This window comes from Belonocnema kinseyi, chromosome 8 (assembly GCF_010883055.1).
Source record: "Belonocnema kinseyi isolate 2016_QV_RU_SX_M_011 chromosome 8, B_treatae_v1, whole genome shotgun sequence".
Taxonomy (NCBI): domain Eukaryota; kingdom Metazoa; phylum Arthropoda; class Insecta; order Hymenoptera; family Cynipidae; genus Belonocnema; species Belonocnema kinseyi.
In genome coordinates this window covers 116420895-116446397 of record NC_046664.1, presented here as the reverse complement: position 1 = coordinate 116446397, position 25503 = coordinate 116420895, and the positions used below count along the sequence as shown (strand labels likewise).

The 25503-nt window shown below is 31.1% G+C and overlaps 1 long non-coding RNA gene across 1 annotated transcript in view; it reads right to left on the bottom strand.

The window, feature by feature from the left end:
• The window catches only part of LOC117179051, an 87452-nt gene that overhangs the window by 719 nt on the left and 61230 nt on the right, over window positions 1-25503 (bottom strand). Inside the window, exon 2 of the long non-coding RNA XR_004467857.1 lies at window positions 314-748. This is a non-coding gene — a long non-coding RNA (uncharacterized LOC117179051). The remainder of the gene's footprint in view (window positions 1-313; window positions 749-25503) is intronic.

Sequence of the window (25503 nt, the reverse complement as noted above, 5' to 3'; positions counted from 1 at the left end):
CGGGGCACACACACACACACACACGAAAATTAACCTTTTAAGTCAAATAACGGATGATATAAAAAAAAGGCTAGAAAATAAAAAGTTTGTTTTCTAAATGTCCTAAAAGATTATCATTACAACTTTTTGCATTTTTTTTGAAGAATAAAAAATTCAAATTTTGACAGCATATAAAATAATGGAAAAACCAAAAAACACGTTTTTTCATGCAACCATTTCACAGAATTTCAAAGATTCTCAAATATTGTAACGGAATCGTTACTATAAAGGGTAACTTGGCACGGCCCTATACGAAGGGGTCGTCAGCCCGCACCTGATTCGCGACGGAATCCCCTGAGAGGACACGAAACCCCGAGCGACGACGCGGCCGACAGTCGGTCAGGTCAGCCTGTGTTAGCTCGTGCGACTGTCGCCTACTCTCTCTTTTTTTCCCGTTGCCCAAACTCCTTCCAGGATCCAGGTCAACCCTCCTGGAGAAGGTTCTTGCTCGCTCAACCCAGCCCAGGTTTGGCTCAACCCGAAGCTTAGCTCGCCCGTCGCCCACCTACGATTCGCAACCCAGCTGCCAGTCTGGCCACGAACTGGACGCCTCGCCATCTGATGTAAGTGGTAATAAAATGGTTTTCAAAATTCACGATGGTGTATTTTCTGTGGTTTCGCCTATCTCAGCTTCCTGCCTCCAAAAACCCCCTCCTTGGTATCACTCCCGTCATACCTGGCGCCCAACCGAAAAAATCCAACTCTCCTCCTGAAAATTAAAAACCTGCTGAGAAAAGGAACACAGAATCGGACCAAAAAAGGAAATTACATTGACTATAAAACTACTACTCCGTAAACATTTTTTTTCCTTACTCTTATAACATACTACTGAATCCATTTGCCTATCGGATAAGTACAGTACTATTTCTTGGTTTTGATATTATATTAATTTCCTGATCTGATCGCCATGCATCTGCTCAGACTACTATTTAACAGTGTGGTAATGATATGATTTTCCTGCTATGCTACGTAATATGTTTTTGATGTTTACCATGTACCTGATTTATGTGCTTTTTACCTGATTTTTTATAAAAGACATTATTATGTGGGGAAAATAGAACCAGTATTAGGAAACTATTCCGAATTAAAAGCTTCGAAAAATTTCAGTAAAATTAACAAGTGTTACAATTTCGTCTTTCGGGATGTACAAACAATAAAAGCCAAAACGGAGGGTTCGAAAAAAACATATTTTGAAAGTTTAATCTAAATTTTATTATTATTATTATCATTGACTAGAAATTAAATTGAATTTTGAACTTGTGATTATTTTGCTTAAAGCGTAATGATAAAGGAAACCTAATGGAAAAGGTGGTTCATTTGGAGGTTAACTTAAATACTTCAAATAAGAGAAACCTAAAAGAGAATCAATAGAACACACTTCTTTTCCGCTGAAAATTTGCATCGCCGAATTCTGCGAAAAATACAGGCGCGCAAACACGTAGATACGCGCAACCTGTATCCTTACGACCCGCGGAAAGTCACGCGACGTATATTCAAAACAAAGGATTAGAGAACGAAAATAAACACATTTTCGAACTCTCCAACCATAACACAATTAATTGAGACTCTGAGTAAATTACCCCAAACAAAATCGGAATTTAAAATTTAGAAACCAATCAGAAATCTATACAGAGTATCTCATAAATAGAAATTAAAATTAAATGAAACTCAGGTCGGGTACAGTGAAAAATAAAATGATTAACCCTACTAGGATACAAATCGACCAAACGAACTTGAATTTGGAGGGCGCCGCTGCACTTCCAATCCAAAACAATAATATAAATAATACACTGACAAGACCAACGATAAGAAATATGGTTTCGATCACACCTCAAAATATGGGTACCATATCCAAAACTATAAATAGATCAATGGGTCGTAATAGAGGTTTCGGTACGAAAAATTTAGAAACCCCAAAGAGTGATGACTTAGACAAAAATAGACAGCTCAAATCGAAAATTACAGAACCACCCCAAACTCGAAATAAACACAACCCCCACACAGTAGCCTTACTCAAAAACCTAACAAAAACTTTGAGCCCATAGATAACACATTTTATGGTGATAACGAAAATCTCCCCGTAATATAGTAGACACTTTGAATCCAACAAACAATTCGAGACAATTAAATAACGAAACCTACGAACATGACTCATTTTTACAACACAATACGCAGTTCCTATTAGAAACAGATGAACTTTTTAGAAAGTGTAGAATTTAACGAATTTATGAATGAACAAAAAGAAAGATTCTTTAATGAACGGGAAAAAAGAATAAATAATTTCAAACTTAGACTAGACCCACCAACTAATAGCTCTTTTGAATATAAACAGAAAACCATAGCATCAAACAGCAGGAAAAATAAAAGCGAATCGCTTAACAGACAATCTGTTTACTTCAATTTAAGGGAAAATCCAAAAGAACCTCGTCAATTTTCACATAGTAATACAGCAAACGACAGATCAAACAGAAGTTCGCGAATACACACTAGCAATTCAGACACAGACTACGAATACGATAATTATGAAAATAATCAAACAATTCCAGCTACTTATTTCCCTTTAAGCATGATACAAACGCCGTTTCAAATCATGAACAATTTGCCAATTAAATTCCGCAATAATAAAGACGATAGACCCGCGCATTTCTTAGAGGAATTAAAAAGATTTAAAAGGGGATATAAAATAAATGACCGCGATATTTTAGAGAATTTAGATGCATTATTAATCGATGATGCTAAAGATTGGTGTTCAATAAACAGAAACTCTTTGAGAACACTGTCCGATTTTTTCGAAGATTTTAAAAATGCTTATATCGATGAAAGATTTTCCGAGGAAATTAGGCAAAAGATTAAATTTTTCAACCAAAAACGGAACCAAGACATACACTCTTATCTGGCTGAAATAAGGAAGTTATTCACAAAATTGTACCCTAGAAAAGACCGCGAATGGGAATTGCTTAGAGCTTATGAAAACCTTAGATTAGAATAAAAAATGTACATTAAAAGGAACGATTTTGATACTTCTAAACAATTAGAAGATTTAGGCAAAGAATGGGAAACTGAGCTAGCCAGGATAAAAGACCATATAGAAATCGATTTCCATTTCCACCATTCGGATTTCCATTTCTTCCTTTCCCAAACCAATACCAACAGAACTATAGACTTAATTTTAGCTCCAGATTCTAACGTGGTTTCTAATCAATTTTTCAACCTAGATTTCAACCAAACTTCTAACCCAGATTCACAAACAATAGACCAAGATACCCATTCAATCCTTACAACCAAATGCTACCATCGTTTAACCAAATGATAATAGGCTCAGTTGAAGGTCAAAACAACCCAATGATCGAATTCCCAACAGAAAAAGCGGAAAATAATTCAGAAAATTATAATAAACAAAACTCTCAAAAACCCAATCATGGGAATAAATACCAAAAAAGGGAAAATAATTCTAATACGGATTACCAAAATAAAACAAATTCCGATTCGGATAAAAATCAGAATTTAAATTCGCGCAAAGAAGATAAAATAAATAATAGTCATTGTTATCATTGTGGATTTGCGGGTCATTTTAAAAGGGAGTGCCCATATTACACTTACAACCAGGGAAACTGGAAGGGCGGGTACTAGGCACAAAAATAATACAACCTAGCACCGAAACGCTGGAAATCTTAAACTCGGATAAGGATGAAAAAACGGAAACGCTTTTTCATCTTATGACAAAATTCGAAGGTAGTTTAATTCGAATTTTAATCGATACTGGTGCCAGAAATTCATACGCTGGCAAGGAATTACTGGAAAAAATCCAGAATTCAAAATTTACCATTTTTAAACCCGTCTCGCGAAAATTAGTGGTTGCGAACGGCGAAACAGTCGATATAATCCTATGGAAGCATATCCAAACTCGCTACGCCTCTCTATAACTCGAAAACAAAATAGAAATTAAACCTGACATTAAAGCCAAGGAAATCAAGGAAAGTAGAAATGTAAATATTGAGGAAAAATTATTGATTAAAAAGGAACGAGATGACAAATTAAATAGAAAACCAAAATTTGGAGGTAGCATTAACCTCAGAAGTACTAGAGAGCATACAAATAGTACTTCAAAGTTACCAGACAGCGAATTCCCCTAGCAACTGCCAATTATAACCAAACCCCAAAAATACAAAACTCCGAAATTCCGACAACAAATCCTATGAAGGATATTCCTAGCCTAATAAGCACCCCCACGAGCAACAAATTCTAACCCTTAGAGAGCATCCCCACTAACGACACTGGCGACGACTCAAACACAAAGGACTCACTTAATTTGGGTAAACCTAGAATTATGAAAAAAGGTACGAAAAATAATTCAGGAAATGTTCATTATAATAGCAAGTACGAGAACGAATATAAAAATAGCGATTGTAATCTTTGGAAAAATAACAAAGTCACAAATCGGAAAGAATAAAAAACCGTAGCTCAAAAAGCCAATGTGATATTAGAAAGCGATAATAGAAATCAATGGGTTTCTATTAAAAATAAGGCGATTAAATTAAATAATATTACGGATAGCTTAAGAAAAATCTATGAACAAGATATTGAGGCAGCTGAAGATTGTGAAGGCATTGTTGAGCTTAACGAAAGCCAGCAATCACAATTAGAAAAACTCTTTAAAAATAAAATTAAAATACAGTCGGGGAAAGAAAATAGGGCAACCCATTTAACAAAACACAAAATTGACGTGCAGGGCCACGACCCCATAAAACAGCGATACTACCACGTGAGCCCTAAAATCAAAGAAATAAATTATCAAACAGTAGATTAGTTATTAGAACAAGACATAAAAGAGCCCTCTTGTTCAGATTGGTCAAACCATAAAGTCGTGATTAAAAAACCGGGTAAAGATTATAGATTTTGCTTAGATCTTAGGAAAGTAAATAACATCACAAAAAAAGACTTATACCCAATTGATCTCATGACAGAAATATTGGACACTTTAAGATCAGCAAAATTCATTTCAAAAATTGATTTGAAATATGCTTATTTACAAATTCCATTAAAAGAAAGCTCAAACCCTATAACAGCATTCACAGTACCTGGAAAGGGCATGTACCAATTCAAAAGGATGCCATTTGGCTTAACAAATTCTCCAGCCACTTGCCAGAGACTGATGGATAAAATCATAATAATCATAATCATAGATTTAAAGCCAAACGTTTTTTGTTATTTAGACGACATTGTTATAGTAACTCAAAATTTTGATGACCATTTGAAATACTTAAACATCGTACTAGATGAAATAAATGATGCAAGCTTAACGATCAGTCCAGACAAATGTGAATTTGGTTGCTCAGGAATCAAATATTTAGGCTTTAAAGTAAACGATAAACGATTGCAAATAGCTGACGAAAAAATTCAACCAATATTAGAATTCCCTAAACCTAAAAATATTAAACAGTTACAGCACATAATAGGGATGGCAGGTTGTTATAGAAAATTTATCCCACACTTTGCTAAAACAAGAGAACCGATTAACAGATTACTTAAAAAAGATAAACAATGGGATTGGGGACTAGAACAAAATGAGGCTTTCCAAAAAAATTAAAGACCTTTTAACATCAGCACCCATATTAACCTGCCCAGATTTTACCCAACCCTTCCTACTCGAAACCGACGCAAGTAACACAGGGATGGGACCCGTACTCACGCAAACGATTGACGGTATAAATTATGTAGTAGCATACGCGAGCAGAAGCCTAAACGGGGTAAAATCTCGATACTCAGCATTTGAAAAGGAATGCCTAGTGGTAGTTTGGGCCATCCGAAAATTTAAGCCATACCTAGAAGGATATAGTTTCAAAGTAATCACGGACCACTTAGCGTTAAAGTGGCTCCATAACCTAAAATATCCCACTAGCCGATTAGCCAGATGGGCATTGGAACTTCTTGAATATGACTACGAAGTCATATACCGAAAAGGTAGTTTAAATCTTGTCCCTGATGCTCTTTCGAGATCAGGAGAACCAGTAAAAAATATAGCGTTTGTATTAGCATGTAGCATAGAAAAATCAAAAGCAGACATTAACGACAAAACGGACGAATGGTACTCTACAAAAATAAGACAAGTCACAAAAAGGCCGAAAGAACACGAAAAATGGCGAACACGCGATTCGCAACTCTGTTTTTACAGAACTGACATATTAAAATTCGCTCTTTTACCAGACTCTAACCCATGGAAACTCGTCGTAACCAAAAAATTACGAACACAGGTTTTAAAAGAAAATCACGATGACTTATAAGCAGGACATTTAGGTTCCGAAAAAACGCATGCGAGAATTTTAGAGTACTACTTCTGGCCAGGGATGTACTCGGAGATAATCAAATACATTAAAAATTGTAAAACATGCGAAAGAACCAAACCAAGTAACCAACCGAATTTAGGGCTGATGGGAAAAAGAATCGTCGAAAAACCATGGACCATGATTGCTGCAGATATAATGGGACCATTACCGATTTCAAAAAAGAGAAAAAACCAATATTTACTAGTTTTCGTAGATCTTTTTACAAAATGGGTTGAGATAATCTCGACTAGAAAAGCTAACGGAACAACAATAGCGTCAGAATTCCATAAACGTATCATTTCGCGTTGGGGAACACCTAGGATTCTACACGTCGACAATGGCACGGAATTTGTCAATAAAACATTAAGAGAATTGACGGAAAAATTCGGTATTAGGCACACTAAAACGCCTAAATATTACCCACAAGCCAACCCAACCGAGCGTTACAATAGAACAATTAAACAAATTATTAAAACCTATCTAGATAGCGATCATTCCACCTGGGATGAAAATATAGATGATTTGCAGTTCGCGATAAACACTAGCAAAAATTCATCAACACAGTTCATCCCAGCATTTTAAAACTTAGGTCGCGAATTAGAACCACTCCAGCCCCTAAGAAAAAGTTTAGAAAGCGATAACGATATAGAGTTCCAAAGCATTGATAAATGGACAGACAGATTAAGGCGGATACAATTCATAAAGGAAGAAGTCCAGAAAAATTTGGACGTAGGTAATGAAAGACAAGCGAATAGTTATAATCTGAGAAGAAGACCGGTAGAATTTAGAATAGGTGACAGAGTTATAAAAAAGGTTAACAAACTTTCAAACAAAGTGGATAAAAAGTCGGGCAAACTGTATGATCAATATGAAGGCCCCTTCATTATTAAAAAGAAAACCTCCCCTACGATTTATTAATTTAAAAACCTAAAAGGAAGAAGTATAGGTGAATGAAACGTAAATGACATCAAGTTAGAGAAATATACTACAGACAAACATAAATAGCACGAACACTCATATCTCCAGATCTCGTAACTAAAATTAAGCAAGGGCAGAACACAATGGATTTAGGGCACAAACATAATTATTTGACTCAAACAGACTCCAACGACAAATTAGACAGTAGGAATCTTTAATTTCAGAAAAATGGAAGAAAACCTAAGGTGCTACTTGTGCCAGAACAACACCAAAATAGGAAACTACGAAGACCACCTCAAGACATGCAGGGCCTGCGACTGGCTTGTAAAAAGACTCGAAGGAACCGAGGAGAAATACCTAAGGTACCACCCTCACAAACACGTTAGACACGCCTTAAAAACCAACAACCAACCGAGGAGGAAGGAGCAGCAGGAGGGATAGAAATTGAAATTAATGAAACCATACACCAAAAAGTTCAAGCCTTAAAGTGCAAAGACACGCTAGAACACCTGAAATATTGTGACAAAATAACATGGAACAAATACAATCAATTCCAGGAAGAAAATCAACTAAGAAAATTAACGGAAGAAAGCAAGAAAAGACGAAAAACGGAGGAATTGGAGGCTACAATCCAACACGAAAGGGAAATCCCGTGGCAAAAGGTACTACCTCAAAGCGAACAACAAAGAAGAAGACTACAGGAAGAGGAGGAAAAGAGGATAAGGGAGGAAAATGAGATTTCAGTAGAATGGATAAATCGCAGGAAAAGACGGAATAGAGAATACGAGGAGTGGCTGGACGAGATGACCGTGAGATGGGTGGTTACAGTCTGTAACGAATCAATATGACGATCCGATAAAAGTTTCGTGCATCCTAAGAACACGGAGCGACCCCAGGACTACCGCCTTCTGCATTTTTCCTGCAAGTGTTTTAGCATATTGTTGACACGCAGGGATGCTTTTCAAGCTATTAACGAGTGAAAGCTTGGCACATCCAAGAGCGCCGATGATAAGGACGATTAGTTTAACAGAATATTCCGGGTAAAATCGTTGCAACTCCCTTATAAGGTCTCTATACCCCTCTTTTTTTCATTCTCCTTGGCTATGATGTTTTTGTCAGCTGGTGCCGAGAATTCGATAACGACGATGGTTCGCTTCTCGAAGTCAAGAAGAACCATGTCAGGCCTCGAGTGTGCAATAGAAATATATATACATAATTGAGAAATTAAAAAACGGTAAGACTGCTGAATGGAAAAAAGGAAATAACAGTGATTTTATTTACGGGAAAGGATTGTTATAACTTAGAAACTTAGAAAAATGTAATAAAATTTATTATTTTATATCACATTAAATTATGGGCTGTAGAAGGAGTTACTTTTTGAAATGCATTAAAAATCCTTTAATTTTAAATTCAAATTTCCCAGTTGTAAGTATTTCAAGTATTAAATTTAAAGTTTTTGGACACCTTTCCGCTTGAAATTCTAAACTAAGATCTTTTAAAATGGAAAGTGTTCATAGTAATAGTTTAAGAAATTTTTTTTTTAAACTTTTCAGAAGTCGACAATGTCAAAATATAAAGAGGCGTTGAAACTTAAGCATAACTATTTTGCATGGAAATACTTCATTATTCTGCAATACATTTTGTGCAGCTTTAGGATATAAATAATTTAAAGCTGAAATTGGAAAATTATTTATTTTGAAACCCCGTGAAAAATTGGAATAAGTGTAAAGCATTCGAAAGCGAAAACTTTTAATAATTAGAGGAATTTTAAATTGCACTGTTTTAATATATTTGCGATTTTAAACATTCAAATGAAGTAATTATTGTAAACAAAAATTTCACGAATTGTATGATTTGAAAAAGTTTTTCATAGAGTTGATGAATGAAAAACCCAAGCCGTGATATTGGTTAAAGTTTCAATATGCCTCAAGTATAACCTGATAAATTCAAATGACTTAACTTTGAACGTTTTGAATTGGAAATTCAAATGCAGAATTCTAAATGTTTGTATCTGAGGATTATATCTAATGTTGCAGGCCATTAATTTAAGTATAATCCAGTTAGAAGGCTTACAGTTGTCAATGTTACGTAATTGAACCTTTAAATTCAAAACTAATTTAAAATTAAATATTACACTTTTTTATTGTTTACCATTTGATTCTTAAATTCAGAAACTTTTTGAATAGTTCTGTAAATTTTTAGCATTGATTTATATTATGTTTAGGATTGTGGTTTAAAAAATTTAAATATCTCATATATTAAAACAATAAAAATACTAAATTAATGTTGCTAAACGTAAGGCCTAGATGGACAAAAAAAACGAAATCCTAGAAGAACGAAAATAGCTAATATTTAAACGTAAAAATATACCACGTGTTATCACAAGTACAGAAATATAATACTTTAATGACTTTTTGATATAAAAAATGGCCCTAGCTCTCGGGTGTTGAAATGAGGTCAAAAATGTTTAAATATAACAAACTAAAGATTTGACATATTTGTACGATAATTATGGTAATTTTTCTGTCGAGTTATAGTATTAAATGCCAATAAAAATTTAGGCAAACACATATTTTTTCTTTAAGTTAGATTTTTAGGACATGAGGGAGAATTACATTTTTGTAAGATTGAGTTACTTCTTTTTTCAATGTGAAAACTTATTTGTAACATTTTCAGTATTATGATTACTTTAAACAGAAAAAATAGTAAGTGGATGTTTAACCAAAATTCTGGTTGATGTAATCATACATTTTTTTAGTATATTCAAATTTAAATAAGAGTTAGCTGGATCTTCAGATTCACTTTTTTACTCATTTACAGAAAATATATGTGTAACTAAAATGAAAAATAAACTTTTTAATTCAAATTTGTTATGATTATTTTATGCTAACAATTTTACTTACAAAAAATTACCCCCATCTTAATACACGTAGAAGCAAATATTTAATTTACGAGAATTAAAAATTTGAGGACCTTCTTGCTACATCTTGGGACAAACTTTTATTTCAAAAAGTTTTTAGAGTTTTTTAATATCAACTCTTTAGGACTAACAATTTTGTATCTGCGGCTCACCAATCCTTTGGATCACCATGTACAAGTATACATATCTTTGTAAATATATATTAAAATTATTCTTTCATTCACTTATAAAGTAAAATTAGATTATTACGATTTTGGATTTCCAATGCACTATAATTTGGCGCGACCGAATATATCGTCGCGTCTCTACAAGCATGTGGCGTAATCAATCGGTAAATTTAATTTCGAACGATTTTCGCCATCGCCACCTATTACCTGAGGCTTTTGCAAACTAAAATAAAGCGCCCCCAATCACTCAGGCCTGTTTAAGAACTGAAATAGATGATAGACGGTTCTACTTGAGTGGTCAAACAGGGCGGCATTTTTCCAGCTTGAGAATGTCGGTAGAGAAGATCAGAGTGGGTAATTTCGCGTACACTGTCTATATTCTAGTTCGCAAACTGGCTTGGTGAGCTTGGGAAATGAAAGAGGAGGTCATAAAGTCCATGTGTCTGCTTTGTTCCGGTCGAAATTTTAAGAAAACATTTTTTTTGTAGAAAAAACCAGTGGAAGTTTTCTTTCCCAACTTGCGTCCACACGGAATGAGATATCGTGTTAAAAATTTGGCACGATAAATAGAAGGCATGCAAGAATGTGTCTTTGGTCCTAAATAATTAGAATAGTGAAAAAAGTTTTTTTTTTAATTACTATTTTGGAGAAATACCGACCATGCTGTCGTCAAACCCTGCGAGAAATTTGCAATGTTGTCAATGGGCTAGTTTTGAGGTCTATATTTATCAAAGTGAGGCAAAACAACAAAAATCGCTCACGAATATTATGCACAAATAATGCAAAAACTATTGTTTTCACTTGAAATGCAAATAAACATATTTGGTCTGACATACGTATCAGTCTGGTATCAGCTGTGTCAAAGCAGCACTAGCGCAGCGAGTAGACGACTTCGAAATTTTAGGGGTCTGTAGGTAAAGCAGATTGCAAGATTATTGTCAGAGAAAGCTAAAAATAAAACCTCTGCTGTAAAACCTAAATGTATCCGTCGATAATCATTATTTGCATAAATAAACTTTTTTCTTCCTCCAACTCTTTGCAATACCACAAACGATTCTTTAATATTTATTAACATTTCCCGAAAAAAATGTCCGCGTCATTTATACTTTTATTTTTCAATATGGGTGAAAAAATATTGATCTTAGAGCTGACTTGATCAGCTGTTATACTCATCACATGGTCTTAACGAACCTAATCTTTATTTTGGGAATCTTAAAAAGTGTATCAAAGGCTCACTCGATTAGACAAATCCTTCAGTGAAAATTTAACTGTTCTAATTATTGTTCAGAATTGATCTTTTTCAGTAACAAATTCATCTATTTAGTGGACAATTTAAAAATTTTTGTTTTCAAGTTTGTTGGTTTTTATCAGAAAATTAATTTTCTAGGATAAAAATTCTTCTTTTTATTGAAAATTAAACTTTTTTTAAATTCGTTGTTTTTAGGTTGAAAATTGAGCTATTTAATTTGTCTTTTTAATGCTTGAAAATTAATTTTAATATAAAATTCATTTTTTGTGTTACAAATGTAGGTTGGTTTTAAAAAATATTTGCTAAATTTTCGGAAATATTTTTTTTAATTACTCAGAATCTTCTAAAATTTCTAAATGTCTGAAACGGAAGCGAATTTTTCTTAAAATTTTAAAAAATATAAAAAAATTTAAAAACTTGTCTTAAATATTTCGATTTTTTCGCGGAAATTATAGAAATGTTTTTAAAAAATTTTATCAAAAAATTAATATAAAAAAAATCCTTTCAAATTTTCGTATGAATCTTAAGAATATTGTTTTATTCTCTTGAAACCTTTCAAAGTTTAAAAAAAGTTTCTAAGCATGTAATTCAAAATCTTTCAAAACCGATTTTTTTCAATAATTTGTTTCAAGTTTTTTTTGTGTAGTGAAATTGGAAAAATTTATTAAAGTACAATTCATTCGAAAGGCTAATTATAAGTTTTGTGTTACGAAAGGTATGAATGTTGATTTAGAACACAAATCGGACATAACGTAAGTTAATTATTTCTTTTACACAAAACCTTGAAGACTTGGCAGGGTCATTGCATTTTTTAAATGTTGTGGAAAAAGTGCAAAAATCATGTAATCTTGAAAATGATGACAGGGGTTTTTAAATTGAAAGATAGTTTTTTTATAGAATATTGAACTATTTCTTGAAAATTCGTCGTTTTATAAATATTTTATAAATATTAGGAAATCTTTTAAACTTCTAAAATATTTTTAATCACTTCAACACCCAAATTTTCTCTAACAATTTATTTAAAAAAAGAAGAAATCCTTTCAAATTTTTTGTATGAATATGATTTTAGTGGAAGTTTTCAGTTTGTTATTTGCTGAAATGCCGACAAATGTTGAGCAAAATATAGATTTTTCAATATTTCGAAAGAAAAAGCTTTTTAAGAATTTTGGAAGATTTGAATATTATAAGAAAGTTTTCTAAAGATTGCTAAAAAAAATGTAACATTTTTCTTATTTTTAAAGTTCATTTGAAGAGGATACTTAAAAAGATTCCAAGATTTTCAAAGAAAATTGTGAAAATTATCAAAAATTGCGTTGTCTCAAGAATCCGGTAAACAAAAGTATCAACTGTTGAATTTGTGAAATTCAATATTATAAAAGTTTGAAACTCTGAGGCTAACACCTCAGAGTGTTCTTTATTGTTTTAAAAATGAGGTGCAATACTTGGTTAGACTGAACGGCATTGCGACCTGCAGCTTTTGATTACAAGAATGTTTTGCCCTTTTTACAGGTTTTTTAGCTTATATACAATTGCCTATTTCGTATACCCATTAGATACTAATGAAGTTACTAGTTCTAACTGGTATTAGCTGTTATTAAATGTCTATGTTCATACATTTCGAATACCTCCCCTCTTAAAGTGTGCTTTATCCTAGAAATTTTAATGAGTTTATAATTTCTAGTTAATAGCTAGATACAGGTTTCCTCCTAGGAGTCTTAATTCTAATATCAGTGTCAATTATTGGTCAGATTTCCCGTTTCTCTTGGTCTTGATTTGGTGCATGATTACCGAAATTACAGTTATTGTAACAATCTCCAAACATTATTTTCGTTAGATCTATTAGAGCGTTAAATATTCCTATTCTATATAATAGTAGAAACTTATAATTCACTGAAAAAATGGTTAGTTGCGACAAGAAGCTCCTTATTAGTAGAGTTGGTATAAGCTACGACAACTACTTCGATGGTAACAGTAACTAACCAGTTTCCTACGGTAACTAGTCGCCGTTAGTCCTCCTATGAAGGTTATATTAGTGAGGATAGTAATTGTAGTCACAATAAATAAATTAGTTACATTTACCAGCAATTTATTTTCCAAGAAATAAAAGTAGTAAAGGTTACAAGTTTCGGCCCTTGGCGATATTGGTAGAACTGAATTCTGAGCAGTGCTGCCAACATTCGTATCAAAATGTTTCATCATGTTTTCGATGATCGCCATTTTAATCTGAACCTTTACGTATAATGTGTAAACACGTGGAAAATATTGAAGAGCATCGTATAGATCCCTAGGGCGTCATCTACGGCTTACGCTTAGGGCACGTTTTCACGTATGCCTGTTTTGAAATAAAAGTGGAATTATTATTTTTCAAAGGATTTATTACTAGTTACTTTGTCGTTTTACGGCAAATATGATTGATTGATAATCTATAAATTCAAACTCGATGTGTCAAATAAATTCAACGAATACTTCAAAACAGGTCTCCGTGAAAAGGTACCCTAATTTTTATAAATACATCATCGTGACAATTCAGCTTGCCAGCGAGATGAATATAATTATATGAATAGTAAGAAAATATAAGATTAAATAGTAATATTATACAAGATTATATAATAGTAAGGATTACTACTTTAAGTAGTAAGATCAACTAATTCATTTGTAAAATAACTAATTTAATAGTAGGACCTAATAAATAAAGTAGTAACGCTTACTATTTAAAGTAGTAAACAAAACTACCTAAAAGTAGTACCTACTATCGAAAGTTGTAGCGAGAACAAATGAAGTAGTAAGGACAACTACTTCCAATCTTGCGAATAAAAATAGTAGCCTCAACCACTTTAATAGCAGCGGCATATATTACAAACTAAAATAGTTGGGCCTACTACTTTGTTAGTTGTCCCAACCAACAATTTTTTCAGTGAATTCCAATAGAAAGATATTCAAAGTTTTTAATCCATTCTAACGTAATTTCTTTCCAAGTTTGGTGTTGTCGAACTACTTGTAATGATTGCAATTGTAATTCTGCATTATCAAAGCTTATAGAAGATTCTTTGAAACTATTTGAATCTACAGTATTGATTAATGTTATTAATCGTGGTTTTAGTAGATCTAAATTTGACAAATTGACGGTGTATGAAATGTTATTTACAAAATATCTAGTTGTATTTCCTGCGTATTTACATTTGTCTCTTTTCAAAATATAGGTTCCTGGCTGTAGAGTTCTAAAGTCTGTCTTTTCTATAGTGACAAAATATGTCAAATGGCTATGTATCCGTATTCAATGGGTATATACGGTTTTTCTTGTAATAAAAATTGACTTTCCTGCATTTTCCTTTAGAGGTTGCACTTATGATGCTTGAAGCGCAAGTATCTTGTTGATGAATAATATAGTTAGGTTGACTTCTCTTGCAAATTTTAAAAGTGTTCAGGTCTTTACATTCTTTGAGTTGTTCCTTTTCTATAGGTACGTAGTGATATTTTCAAGTCAATATATATTCATGGTCTATTGTTTTATTATAATAAACATTATCCTTCTTTTTGTGTGGGATAGGAATTATTCGTTCAATGGTTAATTTATCTTGATTTAGAAAAGGTACTTTCGAAATATATATTAGAGAGTCTTGTTTAGTAAGTATGTTGATCTTACTAGAATTAATTATTCGTTGATAATTTATTTCAGACCCTTTGTAATGACCTTTTCGTAATGAAAGTATTAATTAGTGTGATGTTGTCTTGGAGAATAATATTTCTTCTATTTTCATCACAGACTATTGATAAATTTCTCATTGCTAAATTTGCAATTGTTAGTCTTGAATTTATTCCTCTAATCTCTTCAGATGAGTTATCAAGTATTAATTTTAATATTTTTGTATGTTTTGTCAGGACACTTGATATTTTATTATCATTTTGGTAGAGATGATCTAATTCTTTTTTTATTCCTTCTAAATCATTCTGCGAAAGAGTTCCAAAAAGAAATTTAGAGACATCTCCTATTATATTAACAGTCCTCTTCTAAAACGTTGTTTACCCATAATATTATGTAACATGATTTCTTTGGGTTTGACTCTATTTACGTGTGCAGTTACGCAAAGAATTGTTTGTTTAAAAATGCATTCATTGCAATTGAAAGCTGAAAATTCTTTTATTCTACTTATTCTGTTCATTATTTCGTGAGTACTGGTTCAATTTATTCCGATTATAATTATCCATTCGTTGTCATATATAACTGCTTTCCCTAATTCTTCTCTATATAAGTTTCCTTTAATTTCTGTTATCGTAACTTTTGCGTGCCTGAGGTTCGTCATAGTCATCATGAGAATCATCCATATTGTTAATAGGTTCTTCATCTGTAACAAAGATTTTTAAATCATCTTTCTGTATTTTACTGTTATTTGATAAAGTACAATGAGTCTGTCCTACTTCTTTAATTTCATAAGGGCCTAACCATTTTTCACTTCCTTTAGTATACCTATGATTTTTTTGTAGTACTTTGTCACCTAGCTGGTAAGGTTTCTTTTTTAAGGGTTTTGATTGTACTTCGTGTGCTTCTTTTTTTCGAGCTTCTTGTCATTTATTTTCATTTAATAATTTCTGTCGTTCCAATTTTTCGTAATATCGTTATTCTTCTTCTTCTTCCTCATATATTTCTCTTGCCTTTCGATCGAAATTCAATTTGTAAGGGATGTAGCCAATTATTCGATTAAAAGTCATGTTATAAGTTATAGTTGCTTTGTCTAGTGTTTCAGCCCAATCTTCGAAATCACGTGTATGCATTGGGATGTATTCTACAATTTTCTTGTGAGATCTTTAATTTTTTCCATTACTTTGTGGATGATAGGTAGTTGTAAAAGTGTGCTTACTTCTTAAATCCTTTGTTAATCGTTTGAATTCTTCTGAAGTGTTCCATTATCTGTTAGTATTTCTTTAGGTTTTCCATTTTGTTTTAACCATCCATTCCCTACGGCCTTTATTACATTTTTTGTTTCTTTAGTCTTAATAGCCTCTAATGAGATGTACCTTGTTAAATAATCTTGAATTACGACAATGTATTTATTCCTTGACTAGTGGCGTTAAATGGGCCCATAAGGTCGATGCTTATCTTATCGTTTGGGGCTTCTGGTATGTCTGGTTCAGTGTATGAGGTATCTATCTTTCCCCATTAGTATTTTTGACAAATAATACAATTTTCTATAAATTTTTTCACGTCTTTAGTGATATTTGGCCAATTGGTGATATTTCTAATTCGTCGTACGGTAATGTCTTTTCCGTAATGACCACCCAATATCCCTTCATGAGCTTCTCTTATAATTTCACTTCTGTTTGTGTTTTTAGTTATTTTTGTCAAATATATCCATATTACTTTAGCGTTGCTTCCAAATTTTCGTATAATTCTTTCTATACGATTTTCTTCTACTTTATTTTTTAATCCGTATACTTTTATTATCCAATTAAATCTTTTATCCTTAATTGGTTCCAATATTTTTGTTAATTCTCCTACTGGTGTTGCATTAGCCATGATAAAATATCCCTCTATTACTGGCTTCGGTGCAGTAATTAACTTAATAACTTTATCTAACTTCGCACTACCTTCTTGAGCTATAATTTGTAATTCTTCATCAATTTCTTCTCCTATTTCTACTTGAGCTATTCCTTTAGGTCTGTCTAAGTTTTTTATATTTACTTGTTCATTTATCCATTCAATTTGTACGTTAGGATTGATTTCCTTTAATTTTCTGATAATCTCTTGTTTGGCTGAATTTATGGGATTACCATGTATAATAATTTTCCAATTGTAAACTGTATTTCTAATTTTTTTTTTTTTCGTTGAATTCCTTTTTTGTCATTCTTGGTTGTAAACCACTGAGAGTTCGTATTTTCTCATAGTCTGGTTTACTTATTGCGTCCTCTATTATTTTGCCCATGTCTTCTTGCGTTATTATGACTTTATCTTGTGTTATTCTTGATAATGCGTCGGCATTCGTATTCTCATGCCTTTCTTATAAACGACTTCGTAATCATATTCTTCAAGTTTGATCCTCCATCTTAGTAGACGACTGGTAGGGTCTCTTACATTAAATAACCAAATTAAGGTTTGTGATCCGTTACAATTTTTAATTTTCTACTGTAAAGAAAGTATCTGAAATGTTTTACTGTCCATACTATGGCCAGTAACTCTTTTTCGGTTGTTGTATAATTTTCCTCAGCTTTACTTAGGGTTCTTGATGCGAATGTAATTGGTCGATCTAGACCGATCTTTCCTTTAGATAATACTGCACCTATTTCCTCGTTCGATGCATCTGTTGTGAGGATGAACTCTTCATTCCAATTGGGATATCTTAATATCGGGGACGTAGTCAATGCTTTTTTTATTGATTCGAATGAATCGTTTTCCTTTTGGGTATAATTAAATTATCTTTCTTTCTTTAACAATTGTGTTAAAGGTTTGGCTGTTTTTGAAAAATTCTTAATAAATTTTCTATAGTATCCTATTAGTCCTAGAAACTGTTTAATTTCTTTCGGATTTTTAGGTCTCGGATAATTTTTTACCTTTCCAATCCTCCCTGGATTTGGTTTTATTCCTTCTGTCGTGATTATGTGATCTAAATACGAAATTTCTGGTCTCAGAAATTCGCATTTGTCTGGATATAATTTTAATCCAACCTGTCTTAGTCTTTCGAATAAATTTCGTAAATTTTCGTTGTGTTCTTTAAGAGTTTTTCCGTATATTATGATATCATCGATATATGCGAAAGTTCCTTTTCCTATTAATCTTCGTAATCCATTGTTTATCATTCGCTGAAAAATAGCCGGGGCATTTTTTAATCCAAATGGCATTGTAGTATATTCGTAATGCCCGTCTCTGGTACTAAATGCAGTTTTCTCTATACTGTTTTTATGCATAGGGATTTGGTGGAATTCTGCTGCTAAATTCAGACAAGAAAAATATTTAGCATTGCCAAGTTGCTCAATGATTTCATCTATGTTTGGCAGAGGATATTTCTCTAATATTGTCTTTTTGTTTAATTTTCTGTAATCCACTACTAGTCTCCATTTTTTCTGACCGCTTGCGTCCATTTTCTTTGGGACTAAAAGAATTGGGGAATTATAAGGAGAAATACTTTTCCTTATAATTCCTTTCGATAAAAGTTCTTTAACTTGATGAATCATTTTATCTTGGTTGACTGGTGGATATTTATAATTCTTCGTATTGACTGGGCTTTCATCCGTTGTTCTCATTTCACGACTTGCTAATTTTGTCACTGGTGCCGGGTCTTCATTTAAAGAAAATATATCGTGATATTCCTTCAGTAATGTCTCAATTTCCTGTCTCCCTTTATTTATGTGTTTTAGTCTTGTTTTTCTAATAATTCCTTAATTCTTTCTTCCGTCTTTTTTATAATGTTACAGTAAGTATCTTTATTGTATTTAACTGTGTCATTTCATCTTGTTTTTTCTACTTTATAAAAATTGTCAATAGAAGATGTATTTTCAGGTAAAATTGGTTTACGATCCTTTCCCAATCTTGTTATCACTGAAAAACCTTCTTTAAGATTCACGAAGCAAATCATATCTCTCGATTTCTTCGATGGTTGAGGATGCAATATTTTAGAACCTATTTTCATAGTACCCTTGTCAAGATTTGGATTTCGGTTTAGTGTTTTCTGAAATGTGTTTTTACATTCAAACCTTGGTCTAAATTCTCTTTTTACAGGTTGATTCGTCGTTGCTTTGTTCCCTAATCTTCGTTTTTCTCTCAAAATTATGTTAACTTCTGAAGCCATGTTAAACGCTTCGTTTAGAGTCTTCGGTTTTGGGCTCTGATTCTTATTTCGTATTCCTCTCTAATGTTTTTAATAATGTGCTAACTCCTGTAGTTGATTCAATTTCGTGTCTAATTAGGTTCTCAGATAACTCCGCGTTCATGTTGTCAATATGCTGTCTGATCTTATCGTGAATAGTCATAAATCGTCCCACAAATGACTCGAGGCTTTCCGTGTTTCCCATTATGCACATATCTCTTTGTTTTTGTAACGAGTCTAAACTCTCTCGTTCCCCAAAAAGTGTTCTTAATCTCTCGAATAGTTCGGAAAATGTTTTAGTTCCGTCTAAGCGGATAGTGTTTGCTGCTTTTTCTTTCAATTTTTGTGTTATAATTGTATGTAACAAAGTAATTCTCTCACTTTTCTTTGTCTTTTCTTTCGCGATTTTGACAAGTGCAATAAAATTTTCTAATCCTATGCCTGTAAAATCAGGGATCATCTTACAAGTTTTTGTAAAATCATATTCTGCTTCACTGGTTAATTCCTCATGGTCTGAGTCCAAGTTATCTTAATCTTCTGTCATCATTTCTCCCTCAAATCTTCTTGGTTCTTCTAAGGCATTTAATCTTAATTCCATTCTTTTGAGTTTCCTTAAAATTTCCTGAAGTATGTTTGGACTTTGTGCTCGTGACAAAGCCATTGCTGAGTGGTATCGGTTATCGACAAGTATGTCAGTAATAGTCGAGGAGGGGCTGAAGAGTCTGATTCTATTGTCAATATTTCCCTACTCTTTCTATATTAATTCCACGCCAGTGTGTCGCGTTACAAGTTAAAAATTTTGGTTTGTTTCGGAATGTGTATTTTTAATGCAGATTAATTCACTGCATCGTTCTACTACAATGCATAGATTAAAATATAGTGTTTTTATTTTATTCAGGAAAAGTAACACCTGGGCACATGGAGCATTACTTTACCCGGCTCACAAGACTTCGCCTGGGCTAATGTGAAATTAACTCTTGTTTCAGATTAGTTTCGGACTTATACTCTTAGTGATTCTATTTCTTTTAAATTTGCCTTTTTTTCTTTTTAATTTACGTAGTTTTCTAGTAGATTGCTGTTTTCCATGTAGAGTTTTGCTTCTCTTGATGCTGCGACGATTCTTCTGTCAGCAAATTGTAGAAAGTTCATTTGTTTGGTTTCCCCTTTTCTGGATTCTGTAGGGCTTACTGTCCTGTTTGACAAGCCTCTTCAACCTGCTTGTGGACCTCGTTCAAGTTGTGGTAACCAAAGTTATTTTGAGATGATTCTCTGGTGATCGTAAGATCGTAGGTAGATGGGACTGTTGGTTTTCACTTAGTGTTATGGAAAACTCCAACTGCAATTCTGAATCTTCAGAATGGACCGTTGTTTGGCAGATCCCACCGCTGCCACCAATGTTGAATTTATGAAATTCAATGTTCTGCCCTTTTTACAGGTTACGTGGCTTATATACTATCGCCTATTTCGTATGCTCATTAGATACTAATGTAGTTACTAGTTCTAACGGGTATTAGCTGGCATTAAATGTCTATGTTTGTTCATTTCCAACGCAACACTCAGAAATTTCCGAAAAAGTAAATATGATTTATCGCCTATATGCTTGGACTGGTGTCATCTTTAGATGACGGTTGCTTACAGTGGAACCATGCGGGGGTTGTTTAATCTTTTTCTTTAAATTTTCTTATACAATATTGCCTAAATTCATATAAATTGATGTAATATTTAATTTGATGTAATATGATGTAAAAATGGAAACTTTTAAATTTATCCTCACAGTTTATTTGTAAAAATAAAAAATCCTTTAAAATTTTCATATGAATCTGAAAAATATTCTTTCAATACCTTTCAAAATTGTGAAAAAGATTTTAAATTTGTTCGACAACCTGACTGATAACATTCTGCATGAATATGATTTTAGTGGATGTTTTCCGTTTGTTATTTCCTGTGAGGCCAATAAATGTTGAGCGGAATTTAGATTTTTTGCGATTTCGAAAGAAAAATCTTGTTAAGAATTTTGAAAGATTTGAAGAGGATCAAAAAGTTTTCTTATGTTTCCTTAGAAAAATTACAATTTTTTTATTTTTAAAGTTAATTTAAAGAGAATATTTAAAAAGGTTTCAAGATTTTTAAAGAATATTATCAAATTAACCAACAAATAGTTTTGAGCGAATATTCTACAACTTTTTAAAACATTTCAAAAAACTGTAAAAAAAATTCTGAAAATTTTAAGGTAATTTTTATAATTTTGCACAATTATAAAAAATAGGAAAAATTCAAATTTATTAAAAACATAATTTTGAAACTTTAACAAATAATTTTAATATTGAGAAGACTTTTAAGAGATAAAAGAAAATTTACATTCTTGAATATTTTGAAATAAAATTTTACATTCTTTTTCAGAATTTGTAAAGGTTTTAAGAAATTAAAAATGTCTGGGTTAAGATTCCAGGGAAAGTTTTTATTTATTTATTTTTTTAAATTTTTTCAAGAAAATTAAAAAATATTTTCAAAATATTTAAAACAAATAAAAAATGCGTCGACTTAAGAATCCGGTAAAAAAAAGTATCAAGACCGAAAAATTTCCGAGAGAAATAAATACTATATACCACCCAGTTCACGGTCGTGAGACGTGGGCATAGGTGTGATTTATCGCGTATATTCTGGGAGCTGGTGTCATTTTTAGTTGACGGTTGCTGAAAGTAGGACCTTGCAGTGGTTGTTTGATTTTTTTTACTAATTTTTATATACAATATTTCCTAAATTCATATAATTCGCTACAATTTTTTATATGTTTCAGACAATTTAAAAATATTAAATTAGAATAGTCCGCAAAGTGTGATTTTGTTTTTAATTCGCTCAATTTGTTGAAATGACATTGGTAGGGCGAAGGGGAATCTTCGATTCTTGTAGATTCTTATCACGTCCAGTTCGCAGAACCGGCGGAGAGTTTTCGAGAAATGTATTACCCCGCCAAACAAATGCAATATAAATAGATGAGTAACTCTTTAAAACTGCTTTCTTGAATACTTATTATATAATCTAATTAAATAGTATTTAGTTGAACTTTAATTAAATAAATAAATTGATTAAAATAAATTAAATAAAAAAGTATCTAGTTTTCTTTTAACTTTAAATACTTTTCACATTTCCTAATTTAGTATATGTACTAATAACTGAGTTATTAGATTCAGCCTTTAAAAATAAGGAAAAAAAATGTTTAAACAAACTTTTTAAAAATTTGGGCTATTAATTTCAGCTTCAGTATAGAGTTAAAAAATTGTGTTTTTCTACAATTACAATCATTTTTAATACAAAATACAAATTTGGAATAACTATTTGATTGTTACAAAGGTACAACCACATTCCAAGTTTTGACAAGAAGGAATCACGGCTTATCTGTTGCTTTTTGAAGTTATATAAATATAACTTTCATAAGATTCCGGCGATATTTCAAAAACATTTTTGAAGATTTCACATATTCCGAAAAAAATGCAGAAAATTTTTTATGCATTTTTTTCATTTCGCAGGGCACACAAAATATTAGGAAAAATTAGAGTCAGCTTAAAAGATATATAGGACTTTCAGAAGATTTGAAGAAATAATTTTTCGAAAAACTATTCATGTTTTTAAATATTGTTAATCTCTTCAAAAATTCTGAAATTCCTAAATAATTTTTGTAATAGAAAATTACATTTTTACAATGACCTTCAGAATTTAGAGATTTGTAGATACTTCCAGAGGAATCTTACCAAAAAAATTTCATCCTTCCAAAATTCTTAAATAGCTTCTAACATTTTTTTCGAAATACTCAACATTTTATAAAATTGTTAAAAATTGTTTTAAAAATGTATTGAAAATTTTAAATTGTCTAAAAAATTCATATTTTAAATTACTTTAAAATCTTTACAAAATGTCTATAATATTAGAAAACCCATTTGCAATTAAAATTTTCTTTTGAATCAATAATTTTTAGAAACAGTTGGCAAACATTTGATCATGAAATGAAATTACTCGATTGGACATTTTCATGTACAAAATTGATGTTGCAGTAAACTCGTAATATTTATTAATAGACTTAATTACAGGCGGTTAACCTAAACAGCCTTTTTTTGAGTGACTCGCAAAATTCTTAGAAACTGAAAAAACCAACTGCAAGAATAAAAAATGAACATATATATCTTATTTTTTTCATATCTAACTTTGTCTATTAAATCATTAATAACCAGGGGCGAACTGGGCCTATTACCCCTATTAATAACAGTTAATATGCATAAATATATTAAATTGTATGCATATTTTAAAACAAATCTCATATTAAATTAACGCAAACAATCAAAAATTCCTTAGGACATTTTTAAATACTTTCAAATATTGCAATTCCCTCAAAATATTTTGACACGCCTTAAACTTTTTTAAAAAGATTTTTAAAGTACTTTTGAATTTTTTTAAATAACCATTCTAAAATTTATTTAATTCTCTAAAATTCCTTTAAATTATAAAAACAAATTAAAGATTCCCTTATATCCTTTGAAACATCCTCAAATATTTAAAATCCTTAAAAATATTTTGGAATCTCTTGAACTTTTGTAAAGCTTCAGATTAAAATATATAAAAAGAAAAAAGTTCCAAAAAGTTAAATACTGAAATGTTTGTAGATAAGAGTTTTGAAAATGGAATCAATAGAACTTCAAAGCTTTCGAAATCTAATTTTCAAACATTTTCAACTATACAATAAGAATAATTTTCAGCTCGATGAGATTCAAGTCTTCAAAATTTTTAAGTGTAAACTTGAAAGTTTATTTATAAAAAATTAATGATCATGAATTAATTAGAAGTTTTCAAAACTCAAAAGTATGTTTTTAAATTGGGCAATCTCTGAATGAAATTATTTGAGAATGAAATTCAGAAAACAGAAAAATTTCAAAATGTTAAAAATTTTAATGTTGGTAGTTTAGTTAAAGTATTAAATTAAAGTTTTATTAAAAATTACTCGAGAAAAGTTTAACTATTTCTAAAACGATTTTTGTATATAAATATGAAATTATATATATATTTTTTTAAACATACTTTCAAACTTTGAACGCTTTCAATTTATTTATGATTAATGATTTTTTTTGTAAATAAGCTTCTAAGTTTACAATTCAAATATTGAAGACTTGAATTCCATCAAGTGGAAAATTACTTATATTTCATAGTTGAAAATAGGATTTCGAAAGTTTTGAATTTGTATTGATTCCATTTTCAAAACTCTAATCTACAAAATTAAAAAAGTTAACGTTTTGAAATTTTTCTTTTTTCTAAATTTCAATCTGAATCTTTTAAAAACTTCAAGAGATTTCAAAAGATTTTTAAGGACTTTAAATATTTGAGGATGTTTTAAAAGATTTTAAGGAATTTTAAATTAATTTTTATAATTTCAAGTAGTTTCAAATAATTTTAACAATTTTATCAGAGTTATTTAAAACAATGTCAAAGTATGTTAGAAATCTTTAATGGGTGTCAAGGTGTGTCAAAAGATTTGGAAGGTTTCGAAATACTTGACAGTATTTTAAAACGTTCCAAGGAATTTTCAATTGATTACAATAATTTAATATAAGAATTCAAAGGATTTGATATATCTTGATATATTTTAATAGATTCCAAGGAAGTTTCCATTGATTTTAACAATTTAGTATGAGATTTTAAAGGATTTAAAATATTTTAGGGTATTTTTAAAATTGCAAGGAATTTTCAAGAGCATTGCAAAATTTCAAGAGATTTCAAAGGATTTTTAATATTTTAGGATGTTTTAACACATGACAAACATTTTCAATGAATTTCAATAATTTAAATAAATTTCAAAGAATTTAAATTATTTTCAACTTTTCAGGTTGGAAGTGGAACTGCTTTGTATAGAAAATTAGACTTGGTGGAAAATAAATTTCTTTTGTGCAAAGTTCATGTATTTTATTAAAAATTCGTTTTTTTGCATATAATTCAGTCTTTTGGATCAAAATTTAAATTTTTGTTTAAAAATTTAGCTATTTTGTTGAAAACAGTCTCAACAATTTTTTTTAATTTATGTATTTTATTCAAAATCTTTTTTTTTTTT